Here is a 16,176-nt window from a genome sequence, read left to right as displayed (position 1 = left end):
CAAGATGAAACAAGGTCTCTGTTGCTCCTCTCTCAGGGCTCAATTCCACTGAGATCCTCCGTGGTCAAAGAACTACAGAGCTCCAGATTCTCAGCCCACAGTAGATTACTGAAGAGTTGTAACACACACACACACACACACGTGCGCACCTTCAATCATCCCCTTCATGATGGAATACCAGTTGAAAGTTAACTAATTGGAGGGAAAGGAGTCCTCACTTGAAGGACACTCTAAGGATGGCTCCTCACGCGCCCAACTGATTAGGAGATGGCCCATGGATCGGTGTGATTGGGCCATTGCCTGCGGTTATTGGTTTTGGGGTTTTCTTAAGTGGGAAATGAAAAGGGATTACAGTACATACTGGTGACTATATTAAGGGTGTGACAGAAAGTGGGGCACCTCTAAATCAAGTTATTCAAGGAGTAACACCTACAGTCATTCCAGCTTTATAAAACTATTCACTTGACATGTCAGGTGGGACAAAAGGGGACCGGAAGTGGCAATTAGGGAGCTGCTAGGAGGAGTTCTCTTGAGTCACTGAATCCCTGGATGTTCTTGTCCCCCCTGAAGCCTTCCCACCACTATGCCCCCAGAGGTGGAATACAACTTCTCTCATCAAGAGAATCATCATTTTCATGGGGAGTCTGTCCTTTTCATGATGAGCATATGTTTAAGATGATGGTGGGAAAGGCAGATGCAATGGCTCAGCCACTTCTGTTTGCATCATAACCAAACACAAAGTGCCTTTGGGCAGTCAGAGAGCGGTGTCTCTTACAGTAGCCCTGCCTTCTCCAGGAAGCCCCAGAAAAGCTTGACCACTCGGCCTTATCAAATGGTAGACAAAATACCACCATTCCCGATATTATCAGCACTCACTTCTCTATATATTTATGAGGGGGAACCTAAAAAAAAAACACCCCAAACAGAATTTTTTGTTCAAAGCTATTAAATGTTTTTTAACAAAACAACCTTATCACCTTCAAAATACTCTCCATTACACTCAATACATTTCTCCAATGCACAATTTGATTCTTGTAAACATTTTCCAAACTCATCTGTTTGGATAGCTGACAGCACCTCCCTCATGTCCTTCTTCACCTCTTCTACATTGTCAGGTGAGTATTGTGCGTGGGGCAAGAGAGGCATGCTGGGGATTTTTTTTGCCAAAAACTGGTGCACTGAGACGGCTGTGTGAGCAGGTGCATTGTCGTGGTGGCAAAATCAGTCCCCTATCTGCCACAAATCAGGCCTCTTTTGGTCACACACTGTTACACAATCTTTTCAGAACCACTGAATAGAAAGCTTGATTAACAATCTGACCTGGTGGAATGAACTCCAAATGTACTATGAGTTGACACTTTTATCCATTTAGGAAGTTGATGAACTTCCAGAAGGAGGTTGGTCATCAATCAATATTTTCACCTTTTTGGAAATGAGAAAACCACGTGTATACCTGAGTTTTTCCATCAGTGCTGTCCTTGTAAGCTGTGTTTATAAGTGATATTTTTCCGCGAGCAGGAAAATAAATTTCACATCCTCACGATGTTCTCTAAAATCAGCCATCACAAAAAACAAAGTTCAAGCAAAACCACTTTTATGAAAAAATTCACTGTGGCCAGAAAGAATCTTCCCAGGCAATGCCACTGGGTCCACTAACTCAGAGCAAGTTGCTCGATGCTTGCCTATGGGGAAAAATGTGTAGTAAAAAACTCTGCTCCACTTAGCACAAACCCGGGTTTTTGGGGTCGCTTCGTATATCCTTCCCTAGTCTTACTAAAAAGAGAACTCTAACAGACCGGTGGTTGAGCACTTGACTGCTCATTCTAAGGTGGAAGTTTGTACTCCCCAGCTGTGCCTAGAGAGAAAGAGATGGTAGTCTGCTCCAGAACATATTTATAGCCTTGGAAAACCCATGGGGCAAACCTCTTCTGACCTAAATGCTATGAGTAGGCATAGACAATGACAAATAAATGACAGAGTATTCTTAAATATATTGAAGTGGCTTCCAAAGAATACCAAACCCCAAACCCAACCCAACGCCATCAAGTAGATTTTAATTCATTGTCACTCTACATAGGGCTTTCTGATACAGGAGCATATCACCCTCATTTTTACCCACTGAAGCAGCTGGTGGGTTTGAAGCGCCGATCTTTTAACAAGCAGCTGTTATAACCATATGGAATCTTTTAAAAATAACACAAGGTACATAAATTGGAACAAGAAGAAATAAAACCACAAGGTAAGGGTCTACCTAACATAAACTCAGAAGTGGTTAATGCAAAATAGCAAAAAGGTCCAATGAACTTTTTCCAAAGGGATCACTGATTTGGTCCCAAGGTTTCCTAGTAACAAACATGAATGGGGATGGGGGTGGAGTGGGGTGGAAATCATGTACAAAGTCCCCAGTGTCCATTAGATGAAAATGAACCAAGAGTGCCTCAACTCTTATTGATACTAAGATTATGCATATTTTTCTTATGAGCTACAATTCAGAGGGTGTAGATCATCAACACAGAGACCACTGATCCATAATCACCTGAAGTTTCCAATGCATAAACTTGGCATGGTGTTCATTACTAAGATCTTAAAAGAAAGCTACATTTTAAGATGTTCTTCACATTAAAGTTACAAGCATTTTTCAATGCGCATATGAATATAAATATATATTAGCTTCCATCATATTTTCTCCAGTTCAACCAATTTTAAATATCTACAAAAATAGTTTCTTAATGGAATGCCTCTAAAAGGGCATAAAACCCTGAGAATTATGTACAAAATTGTATTTGAAGAGAGTGTGTGGGTAGATTATTTTTCCCCCTATATCTTCCATTAGATTCTCAAGTATCAAACACCTAAAATGGTTAATAACTCTGCCACAGCCACCAGAAACTTAGAAGACAATGGATGGAAGTCGGTCTTTGATCAGTCTAAGACAAAATATTCACTTTTGCATTCTTTTGGGCCATCAGTGATGTCATGTATTTAAACCCTTCCATTATTTTCGCCCATCCATGAAAGGTCATATATTTAAACCCTTCCGATTTTTTTTAACAGCCTCTGTTAAAAACAAGTGGTCCAGTGTGTGTGGCGCACACAGATTATGAAGACTGTACGGAGGGAAGAGAGAGAGCACGGTCAACTTGGTTTGCGGCTGTTTACTTGGAATGCCAGCTCAGGAGCTTGAGAAGGCGGCAGCACCCTGAAATCTGAGTCACAGCATGCCAAGCAAGTAACCACTGCAAGTGCCTGTGGTCACCATTATTGGGGAAGATTCGGCTTGCCTTTTTCCTAGAGAGCCAAGAATCAGCTCAGAGCTGGTCTCGGCAGTCAGCATTCATCTTTTCGCTTAGGGCAGACCCATTAACATGAGCGCTCAATAGCCTAAAAATGACCATGAGAAAAAAATCCCAAGTATACGCTCAACCAGAAATTAACAGGGTTTTTGTGTGCTTGTTTGTTCCCCTTAATAAAAAATCTAACATTCATTGTCAATTAAAAAAAAAAGAAAGAAACATGTATTATGGAAAAGAAGAGTTCTTTAGAGATAATAACAAGTAATGATTCAGTATCTATTTTTTACAGAATTGCTTCTATATATATGAGTATCGTTACACATGCCTGCGTGTGCATGAACACTTTCTATCTAATTTTAAGTAAATGTGATCATATTCTACACATCACACTTAGTCTTGGGTGCCATTGACTTGATGCTAACTCCGATGCCCCATGGCATAGAGTCGACGAAGAACCACAGGGTTTTCTTGGCTGTAAGATTTATGGAACTAGATCACTAAGTCTCTCTCCTCCAAGGGACTGGGTGAGCTAGAAAGGTTATCAACAGCAGAGAACTTAACTGCTGCCCTACTAGGCCTTCTACACACCACACAACTTGGGTTTGTTTGGTTGTTTTTGCCACTTAATGAGACATCTTGTGATGTTTGTGGGTCAGTTCTGATAAAGAGGCGTGGGTTGCCCCATGATTGTACTATCTAGTTTTCTTTTTACTGGAAAACACACATATACAATAACAACAAAAGGGCATTGCATTTGTAATTGAATGGTTAAAAAAATCTCTTGTCAAATACCAAATTCTTGTCATTCAAATGGGGTCTTGTTTGTGTTACTATTACACACTGTCACAGGAAAGAAACAATGGGTGGCGATGAGAAATCATCAGGGCCACTGCAAACGGTTGCTCTAGCAGTCAGGCGTCCTCAAACTACGGCCCGGGGGCCACAGGCGGCCCGTCAAGGACATTTATTCGGCCCGCTGGGTGTTTTTGCCCCGTTTTATTTTTTACTTCAAAATAAGATATGTGCAATAAGCACAGGAATTTGTTCATAGTTTTTTTTTTAAACTATAGTCCGGCCCTCCAATGGGTCTGAGGGACGGTGAACTGGCCCCTTGTTTAAAAAGTTTGAAGACCCCTGCGTCTAGCTGAACATACACAACTCCAGGAGCTGCTGTTCATTTAGGAAAAGTCCCCGTGTCACAGTGATTCTACCTGTGCAGGGGGTTGCTCACGGGGGAGGATATCTCCGTCCCCGCTGCTGCATGAACGAGGATTGTTGCTGTGAAGGTACCACTGAATCTTTTTGGACCTATAGCGACCCTGTGCATGACAACAGGAAACATTGCCAGCTCCTTCCTGTGTGAGCCTCACAACTGTCCCCATTGGGCTCACCTTGAGCCCAACTGTTGCCGTCTTTCTGGGAATCTGTCTCCTGAAGGCCTGCCTCTCTTTGGCTCCATCCTGTACTATCATAGGCAGTGAGGCTATCAGAAGCTGTGGCATGGAGAACAATGTCCTTTTTAACTCACAGTGGTAGAGCTCAACATTAAACCCTATTTTTCCCCTCCTTCCACAGAGCCAGTGCCTACCATAGAGCCAACAAAACACACCACATTGCATGTGACGCCAACTCAGCAAAAATGTGAGCAAATTAATCTTTGTAAGACACTATTCATTAGTATCTATGGCATCTTTGTCCCATTTGTTCACCCAAAGGGCATAACATCAAAATGGTGTGATCCCTTGTGACGTACAAAAGCAGTCATTAATTTGCGCTCAGTTCTAAGGATGTTTGCCAGTAGCCTTCGGATATGTCTCTGGTGAGCGCATATGGTGCTTGACAGAGGAAACCCAGGGAGTTGTCAATGACTACAGGTGACACCACTGAATCTGAACAACTATCTATAGATGGAGTTGACATAGGGCTTCAGATACAATTATTCAGCTGGCAAAGCGACAGCCTAGAAGCAGAGCATTCAATTATCTATTTCAGTAAACATTCTCTCTGGCCTTACCTTGGCGTTTCTGAAATGCTCTCATTCAGCCCAGATCATGCCTGTGGTCTAGACAGTGATATAGTGGAGTGGTCGGCAGGAGAGTGACTACCCAAAGAACAAATGTATGTTCATTTTCCTTATTTTGCTTTATGATACACATCTGGTTGGCATCACTGCTGCCCCTTAGTTTTCTGGAACCTAAGCTAGTAGTTTGAATCAATTTGGATGACTTTGTTGTCTCACTTCCACCGTGATTCACAAAGCAAAACCCATTTGCTTCAAGATCAGTGTGTATTTCTGACAGGTGTTGCAAGCCAAGTATTGCAATTTCTTTATTTTCTTGTCCCTCCCTTCCATGATTTCTCCTTTCTGATAGGATATCTGGTATTGATCTGTAGAATAGCAAAACAGGAACTCAATTTTTCAAGGACTGCCCTACCCAGGCTGGATTAAACCTTACAATTAGCCCAAAATTTGCATCTCTCAACAGGAAATTCATTGTCGTGATCAAACTTCAACGGACTTGAGAGAATAGCTATTGTTGAAGTAATTCCTGTAAAAGGTCATATATTTCAACCCTTCAATTTTTTTTGACAACCTCTCAGAAATGAGTGATACAGTTGCTCCAATGTCCAAAAAAGCAATAATGCCTATACCACTTTTCCTTACAGGCAGGGTGGAATATTATTACCCCATTCATCACCGACTATTCTGGTTATAAAGCATGTTTCTTGATATTTGAGAGACCCTTTTCTTTCACTGTCTTGAAAAGGCCAAAGGTCTCTTGAGCTGGGTGTCAGTCTAGGTAGTTTCCTGGTAATATGTTAACTTCTTCAGTTTCTCCTGAACAATGGTGACATTTAGCAATTTTCCCTGAATTTCATTCTCTGAAGAGCAGTGGAGGAGGAAGTGAGTTTAAGGGTCTCACTTCTTTTCAATTGGGAGTCACTCCCTGTACCTCCCAGTCACAGGGGATGGATTTAGGGATCCAGCACACAGGTCTTCATGAGCCAAGAGTAATGGACATATGTGTAGAAGACAAAGGGAAGGAGCAGAACTCTGAACCAGTCTATGAAAATCTCCCCTGAAGGCATCGAAACCCAATTTTACAACATAGTGTTCGCCAAAGCAAACAAGTAAGTGTACAGTTAGATTCTGCCTTTGGGGGGCTGCCATTTTGAAGCTCTAGATTTAGGTGAGTTCTTTAAAAGCTTTGCTTTTGTAATACGCATTCCTACGAATTCCAGATTTCAAAGCACAGTCTGGTTTGTTTCCAATGCCTATCCTCCTGTTGCCTTACCAACTCTGAACCATTGTTCCTGGTGCAACTCAAGATAGTGCTATCCTTTGATCATGTCTCCTGTGTCCTGACAATTTAGGGTTGACCTCAGAGAGAAAGAACAATAGAAGCTTCTTCCTCAGCCTCTCAGGCTGCCGGATCCAAACCAAAAATGCAATTGGAATGTGTTTACAATCATGTTCCTTATTTTCATTTAATTTGGGGGCACAGACTTCTCAGACTGTTGCTCATAGAAATTGGGAGTTTACCCTTGCCAAGCTATTCGATTTCAAATCCCTTTTATTCTTTTCTCTTAGGTACAAGCTAGGGTGGGGGGCAGGTTGGGGGGAGGAAGGGAAGAGGGGAGGGGAGGGATACAGGGAGGGGTGATGGGCTGGGAAGAGAGACATGGAGAGTCCAAATCAAGCATGTCATTTGATTATGGCATCAATCCTGCTGCTGCTGCTGCTGCTGCTGCTGCTGCTGCACAGTCTAATAAACTTTAGTGGCCCAGAGTTACTCAGCTGCGCCGTATGTTACTCTTACCATTATCTAGGGGAGGATTTGTCAGATTCATAAATTGCTCTATCACTGAACAGGGAAAGGCAGGCAGAGAAAAAGGGAAACTTCAGAGTTCCTTTGTCTCTTATTTATGATTTTTGTTATAAATCTTTTTCTTATATACAGAACAAAAGCAGGCTTGATGGTACTTAGTTTTAAACTGTTCCCAGGTATGATATATAAATGCAACACCTTCATAGTCTCTTGACAAAATCCTAAATACAGACTTATTTTCCAGGGCCCGTGGGTTTGAAAAGGCCCTCCAAGGAGTAGAATGGCTGAGTGTCAGCCCCTGAGATGTAGGCCCTGTGTTGAGTGGGGTTTTGCTGAAGAGAACAATACCTGTATGGAAGACCAACTTTCTTAAAATGCCCAGGCAAGGGGAGGTGGCTTTCTAGATAATGGGCCAAAGTGAAAGGAAGCACACCTCCCAGCACTCTCAGTGATTCTTCAGCCATGATAACAAGTGCCCCGAAATGACCAATCGTGGAAAAACAAAACGTAATACAACTCCTCACACATCTAATTGGTCAGCCTCTAAACTCATCTACTACGAAGAGACTAGCCTTTTGTTAATTGCCAAAGTTTTCAAGAATAGAGCCATGTTTTCATGATGATTAACTTTCAGTGAATTCTAAATTGAGTGATATATATATGAATATATATTATTTATATATATGTGTGTGTATATATATGTATGTGTGTGTATATATGTATATGTATATATATAACAAGTGTAGTGAGAGCAACAGAAAACAAATGTAACACATTTTCCTCAGATAGCCTTGTCTCAGAAAGTCCTGACAGATTCCCACAGTGGAAAAAGCTCACATTTCTGAGATCTTTGGTTAGAGGAGCGCCACCTGCCCTGGGACATCTAGATCCGACTCGGACTGAGCAAGAAATGAACCACCTTTTCTAGGTCCCTGAGATTTCCAGGGGATTCTGGCTTCTGCAGCAGAACATAGCACACTCTGACTAATGCACTAGGTTATGTATCCAGTCCGGGCTTTCTTGTTGTTCTTGTTATAAGAAGAGTCCTGGCTGTCCAATGGTTAATATGGTTCTAGAATGCATATCGAAACATAATCACTGTCTCTTACATGCAATGAGTAAATGCATGGGCTGACTTTAAAGTGCAAACACCAGGTTTCATGCTTTGGTTTTAAAAGATGGCAGAAGCTCCCTACTTGACTGGCAACCTGATATGGAAATTGGATGGACTGCTGTATAAAACACCACAGCTCACAGAAAACCACTGGGAATCAACCTGTGCTACACTTTTCCATCCATGACCATTAGCCACAGGGTAGTAGCTACAATCTCCTCTGGGAGGAGGATGTACCTTACCTCTGAGAGGAAGAAGCCCAACATAGTGGATGGGGTCAAGGCAAGCAGCTTCCTTTAGGCGGAGGGGAGTCCGGTGGATCCTTCAGCACTGCCCCAGGAAGTGAACTCCAGACTCCAAGCTGAGCCCTGCAAAAAGCGGAAGAGGAGCAGAGTTATGAGGCGGGTGTCTGCAAAGATACACAGCTTTACTTTACCAACTTTATTAAAAGGCAAGGAAAAGAGGGGAAGATCGTAATACTATTATCATGATAATCACATTTACAGATGACACTAAATTGGGAGGTGTTCCTTCCAGCAGGTGAAGACTGGCACACAATACCAAGCTGTGTGTGGATGTTAGCAAGAGATGTCAAGAGGAACACAATGAGGAATAGGTTGGAAAAATGCAGATGAATAAACATCAAGATGGAATTTAAGTTGAAGGAGGATTCCGACATGGCAGTAATAGAGAGCGCAACTACATAGGGAGTCCGCGGTGAAGAGCAATCAGGAGGGACGGCAAACCCCGCCTTTCCACACTTCTCTGAGATCGTAACATTCTGGGCCGAGCATACAGGGGCATCCCAACCCAAGGCTAAGAGAGTCTGTCTCTCTGTGTCAGCAGCGAGACCAGACTTGGAGCACTGCAGGCAATTAGAGGTAATGTGATGCTTCAGTGGGAATTTAGAAAAGAGAAGAAAAACAAATCAAGGGGAGTGAAATATGAGGAAAGGCACCGGCGATAAAATGAACATAATTTGACTAAATAACAACCTAGGGGACCGTGATAAGCATCTATAGAGTGTAAAAACTCAAAATGGGGCCTAGAGGTCTACTGGCCTGGGCGTTGTCCTAAGAAATATCTATAGTCATCCATTAAAAACTCAACAGGGCCGCAGCCTTCTGCATCTATCGAAATGAAGCCTGAGCGCGCTGCTGTGGTGAAGAAACAAACCTGGGGTCCCAGGAACTCCACCAGCCTCAACCCCGTTTGTTTTTTTTGTTTTTTGTTTTTTTCAAAATGTGTGGACAGAGAACCGCTGGGAGGAACTTGCTGGGAAGAGGTCCACAAACCCACATGTCAAAAGTCATTCATTCATGATGGTAACAAACAGGTATTGCTGCTCCGTGCCCATTCTGCCCTTGACACTGAATACTCGGTTTGGAGGTACTAATCTTGGATTAGTGTTATAAAGAGAAGAAACCAGTTACAATAGGACATCACAGAAGGGTTTCAAGTGAATATGTGGTTGTTGCTATTAGACGTCACTGAGTTGGTTCCAACTCACAGCAAAAGAAGGGACACTTTCCGGTCCTGCCCCATCCTCACAGCCGTGGCCTTGTCTGAGTCCATGGCAGTAGCCACGGTGTCCATTGATCTTGTGGAGGGTCTTATCTTTTGCTGCCCCACTACTTTATTCAGCATGATGTTTTTTTCTCTTATCCCCCAGGGAGCTGGTCTCTCCTGATAACACGTCCAAAGTATGTGAGACCAAGTCTGAGCATCCTTGCTTCCAAATGGCTGAACTTCTTCCAAAACAGAATGGTTTGTTCTTCTGGCAGCCCACGACACTTTCCATATTTTTCACAAGCATTGTCATTCAAATGAATAGATTCCTCTACTGTATTCCTTATTCAATGTCCAACTTTCACACGCCTATGAGGCAAATGAAAAAGCTATATGGCTCGGGTTGGGCACACCTTAGTCCTCAAAGTAACACCCTTGTTTTACAACACTTTAAGGAAGTCTTATGCAGCAAGATGGATTCAGTGCAATGTGTCATCTGAACTCTTGACTTCTGCTTCCATGAGCATTGATTGTGAATTCGAGCAAGATGAAATTCTTGACAACTTCGATCTTTTCTCTGTTTATCACTGATGTACTTGTAAAGATTGGGTGTTCTTTATATTGGCATCCACATGTAGGCTGAAATCTGTGATCTTCATCAGCAACTGCTTCAAGTCCTCTTCTCTTCCAGCAGGTAAGCTTGCTGTCACATGCATGTAACATGCAGAGGCATGTGCATATCCTGATGTCATATTCTTCTTCATAATCTAGCTTCTCTGATTATTTACTCAGCATAGTGATGGGATAAATATGATGAGAGAATCAACACCTTTATTGATTTTAAACCAGGCAGGATTCCCTGTTTGTTTGTACAACAGCTTCTTGATCCACAGATAGGTTCCAAAAAGGACATTTCAAGACCTATCTTGAAGTGAAACATTGCTCATGATAAGATAATATCTCTCCCAGTAAACAAGGAGATCTAGCCAATACAATTATTATGGAAATTCATGGACCAACCCCTAAAGCCCAAATTCACTGCCTTTGAGTCGATGCTGGTGTACAGTGACTTCTAGAACTGGGAAGAGTTGCCCCTGTGTGTTTCCACGACTGCAAGTGTTTCCAGGAGTAAAAAGACCCATCTTTCTCCTGCAGAGCAGACTGATGTTTCAAACTACTGATCTTGAGGATCATAACCAAAAGGTGTAACCACTAGTGTAACCACCATGCCATCAGGGCTCCTAACAACGAAAACTAGTGATGAAGAAATTTATCAATGCCTCCAGTCTGAAGAAATTAAAGTCTCAAGTTGCAATATTGAAAGATTCTATGAGCAAAGTATTGAGTGTTGCAGGAAGCATCAAAAGAAGATGGGAAGAATACTTAGAGTCACTATACCAAAAAAGAACTAGAGAATAGTTAACCAACAGTACTGAAAGAAGAAGTCCAAGCTACACTGAAGGTATTAGCCAAAATCTAGAAGACTCTAGGAATTGATGGAATACCAACTGAAACATTTCAACAAACTAATGAAGCCCCGGACTGGAAATGGTTCATGTTTGTATCCATTCCAAAGAAAGGTGACCTAACAGGATGCACAAATTATCAAACAATATCACTGATATCATATGCAAGTAAAATTTTGCTGAAGATCATCCAACAATGTTTAAGGAGTACATTGATAGGGAGCTCCCAGGAATTCAAGCCTGACCCAGAAGAGGATGTGGAGCAAAGGATGTCACAGCTAACATCAGATGGATCTTGGCTCACAGCAGAGAAGACCAGAAAGATGTTTACAAGTTAATTTATCATTAGCTTAGTCCATTTAAAAAAATATGCATGTGTACTCTCACTCAACACATGCATGGTGTATCAGCTTTCAAAACATCTGTTCTTAAATTAAAACAACAACAACAACAGCAACAACAACAAAACACCCAACTCACTACCCTGGAGTCGATTCCAATTCATAACAACCTCACAAACTAAAGTCGCTGCCGTCACGTGCATGCTGACTCACAGAGACTCCCTGTGGGTTTCCAAGACAATAACGAGTTGGCGCAGTAGAAAGCCCAGTTTTCCTCCCATGGAACTGTTGGTGGGTTTGAACTACCAACTATGTAGATTGCAGGCCAACTCATGACCGCTACACCACCAGGGCAAACCCATAGGATGGATTAAAACTGCCTACGTGGGTTTTCTGAGGCTGAAAATCTTTACAGGTGCCAATGTATACATAGACATGTATATCAATATATACATGTACACAAATCTTGTGACAGTTAAAATGCTAAAAAGTAGATTTTGATTCAGTATATCTAGGGTGGGAATGCAAACTCTGAGCAGAAGGTAGAACCAGAATGAACCGGTTCAAAGTCCTGTTCCAGAAAACCGTCATTGACCTCTTCCTTCTCTCATTTTCTATAGCACATGCAGCTGCATAGAACCTTCAGTAACAGAAATAGTATTTGTATGGGACTTTACAGATGTCTATCTCATGAACTTTTATACTCTCTTGGACTGCTTCCTCAGTCTTTTTCCAACCATATTGCGAACTGAGCTCACGTTTGTTCTGCACAGAGCTAGGCACATAGTAAGTGCTTCAAAACTTATCAACCCATGTATATATTGGTAAGTCATAGAAACCAGCTACAATGATATCAATCCACTTACAAACATTCCCATTTAAAAAACCACTAGAGCTTAATCGATCGTATTTCTTATAGTCTTTCCCCTTAGGGTGTGTTGCAGACCTATTAAAATATGCTATCAACCCCAACCATTTTCCCTTTTAATGGAATAGGAGCGTGAAGGAGGCCCAGTAATTCTGTATTGGAACTAAGTTCTTCACTCTTGGTAGAGTTTGCATGTTTTATGTCTCAAATGTCTCACCGGTCGCAGGCCATTGCCACCGATCAGGCATCTCCCCAGTGACCTTGAGAACCTCACATACTGGTATCTCCCCGGGTTCGACATTCTCCTTTGGCAGACCTTGCTGTGCCAGGTGCTACCCACACCCCTAGGCACCAGAAGCTTGTCTGCAGGAAGACAGAGGTATCTGACAAAGCAAGCCGAGGCTGCCTGAATCTGACGTCCACTCCCCCAAGAGGCTGCTTTATTTCTTACTCTTTCACTTCTGATTAACATTCGCTTTATGGAGCATTTCTATATATGCCCTCTCTCTGGGATAAGGCAAACTTAGTAGAAGAAGAAAAAAAATAAATAGGAGTGAGCTGGAGCAGTGAGAGAGAATTTTTCTGAAAATTACGCCATATACGTACATGTCACTCACTTAAGCAAAGTTTCCCCTGGGTCTTGTCTGTCTGCAGCTCTGGAGCTCCTGGGAAAACGCAGCAGACTTCTCAAAACTGCAGTTTTCCTTCCAAGATAACCAAGAGTTTAGACTAGGGGATGATGGTGATAGTGCTATGATTGTGGTTGCTACCGTAATGTTTATAACTGCATGGAATGTTCACGATATAGAAACTTCAGATGTACAGTGGTGTTCAATCTTCAAAATACCCTATGACGTCGATGTTAGCATCCTCCTCATGTTACTTGGGAGGAAATTGAAATCCAGAGGGTTGAAGTGACTCATCCACAGTTAATACAACTCCCAAGTCATGGTGAGAGCTCAGGCCATCTGGTTCCTCACCACTCATCTGTCGAATTTGCCCTACTGTGGTGGCTCGCATGCTGCTGAGAAGACAAAGCTATGGCAAGCATAGTTCACATACCAGCAGCATCACTCATCATGGACTAGGTTTAGCGGAGCTTCTAAACTAAGAACAGTCTAGAAAGACAAACCTGGTGATCTATTTCTGAAAATCACTCAATAGAATGCAGGGCAGCAATGATGAAACATACAACTTTCCTCGACTTCTTAAATGCTTACCCCCTCCGCCCTCCGACTCTCATGATCCCAATTCTACCTTACAAATCCAGCTAGACCAGAGGATGTACACTGGCACAGATATGAACTGGAAACACAGGGAATCCAGAACTGATGATCCTTTCAGGACCAGTGGTGAGAGTGGCTATACTGGGAGGGTGGAGGGAGGGTGGGGGAGAAAGGAGGAACTGATTACAAGGATCTACATGTAACCTCCTCCCTGGGGGATGGACAACAGAAAAGTGGGTGAAGGGAAATGTCCGACAGTGTGAGATATGACAAAATAATAATAATTTATAAATTATCAAGGGTTCATGAGGGTGGAGGGAGCAGGAGGGAGGGGGAAATGAGGAGCTGATGCCAAGGGCTCAAGTAGAAAGCAAATGTTTTGAGAATGATGATGGCAACATATGTACAAATGTGCTTGACACAATGGATGGATGAATAGATTGTGATGAGTTGTACAAGCCCCAATAAAATGCTTTAAAAAAATTTTTTTTAATCCCTACGGATTCCCCCAAAATATAGGTCCTTATGGTTCTGAGAAATAAGCCTACATTGAAAAGCACTCAAATAGACTATGCTTCCACAAACAGACTTAACTATATCAATGACTGTGAAGATGAGCAGGAGTGGATAGCATCTGGTTCGGGGTGTCAAAGGAGCCCAGGTGGTGTACTGTGTTACAGAGTTGGGCTGCTAACAGCAAGTCACCAGTTCAAAACCGCCAGCCACTCCTTGGGAGAAAGACAGAGTCTTCTACTCCTGTGAAGAGTTACAGTCTTGGAAACTCACAGGGGCAATTCCACCCTGGGACAAACTCTATGGCAGTGAGTTTGGTTTGCTTGTGGTCACTATGAATGAGTTACCTTAATGGCACTTAAAGACTAGACTCCAGGTCCTATTTGCTCGATCCCTCCTGGCAATCTCTGAGGCCCCTGTCTACTCACACATGCTATGTTATTTTCCAGTATCTCTCCCTTTTATCAATAAAAGGGCCGTGTGTAAGACCCTGGTCTATTTAAGTCAGGGGGTGGAGAGAGACATATATAAATTAGCATTGGAGAAAAGGGAGTAGAGCGGAGACCAAAATAAGGGTAGGAAAATTCTGGAGCTCAAAATCCATAATGGTTTTAGAAACTCCATAATCCATCCTTCTAATCCAGTTTTAATTATATCAGTAAATAGATAGGGCCTGGACAATTTTTCAAGACAGCGCATAACGTGTGAGCAATTCTTCATGCTTCCTCTTCCTTTGAATAAAAAGTCCTACAAGAACTTCTGGAACTTATTAGTATGAACAAATCAAACAAACCTCCCCTCTTCCCCCAGTACTGCAGTTTCCTTATAGCAAGATTTAGCGGGTTCCTCGACAAAGACCAGGAATCAACTGGGAATTGTCCTGGTGACTCGAGCCTGCCCGAGCCCCTGACTTCAGCCTCAGGCAAAGATTCAAGCCCCTTAGGAAGAAGAGCAGGGCCTTGGGGCTCAGCTATTTATCAAACCGCAGCCATGACACTGGCCAGAGATTAATCTATAAATCAAAAACAGGGTTTTTGTTTTGTTTTTAAATCAAGAATGAAAGACCTACTTGTCGCGGACAGGCCACCTCATCATGCATTTATGACAGTGTCACCTGAGAGGGCTCCCACCCTACTGGCAGGTGACAATGGTCAGCTCCTGTTGGGTCCTGACAGCACTCGCGAGATGAACTTCGGACCACTGTCCAGCGCTTTAGAGGAGCTTGTCAGCAACTAAAATTAGCTCGGCTTCTATTCCCAGCCCTGGGCTCCTTCGCGGCTTACTTTTCCTTTGTCAGAGTCTGTGATGGTGGCTTGTTTGATTTAAAGAAAATCAATGAAGAGGTACGTGAGAAGGGGGCCAGCAGAAGACCAGGTATTCCCGGGTGAAGATGAAAGTCCTAATAGAGGGCACTGCACACACGTGCTCCAACTAACTGTCTCGTTCCCGCAAAGCAAAGAGAATGAAAGGCCTTTGAGGCAGAATGGAAACGGTTTTGTTGAAGGAGGAGCATTTTCTTCGTCTTCAGAGAATAATCTGATAGGCCTGATCCGGCGAAAATTGCAATCGCTCCTCACGGGATGGCTGACACAGGAGGAGAGGGAAGGGCAATCCGTGATTGCGAGCTGGGCGTCTTGGTCCAAGCCTGGCTCAGCTCTTTCATACTGGGATGCCCCACCTCCAGGCAGCAAGGCCTGCCATCTTCCTTCTTCCTTTCTCCGGCAGTAATGGGGAGCAGAGGGGGGAGGGCAGAGAATGCCCACCCAAGAGGCTCCATTCTCCCAGTCCTTTATGAGGGAGGAAAATCAAATCAACTTTGACCTCTTATCAGGTCCAAACCCTGTGATTGTCCAGTTCAGGTAGCTGAACCTGAAAGGTTTTTCATAGACACCATGACCTTCCTTTCTAAACTGGGCCCTGGAATCTCACCTATGGTCCTATCTCACACCACAACCCCCATTTGCCCCCCACAGCACTTTCAGGAGTCTATTTGAACCCCTACTGTGGGATAATATT

This window comes from Echinops telfairi, unplaced genomic scaffold, assembly GCF_000313985.2.
Source record: "Echinops telfairi isolate 266 unplaced genomic scaffold, ASM31398v2 ScPeMD7_2291;HRSCAF=2852, whole genome shotgun sequence".
NCBI lineage: Eukaryota > Metazoa > Chordata > Mammalia > Afrosoricida > Tenrecidae > Echinops > Echinops telfairi.
The sequence above is the reverse complement of the archived record's forward strand: the minus strand, read 5'-3'. Positions refer to the sequence as shown.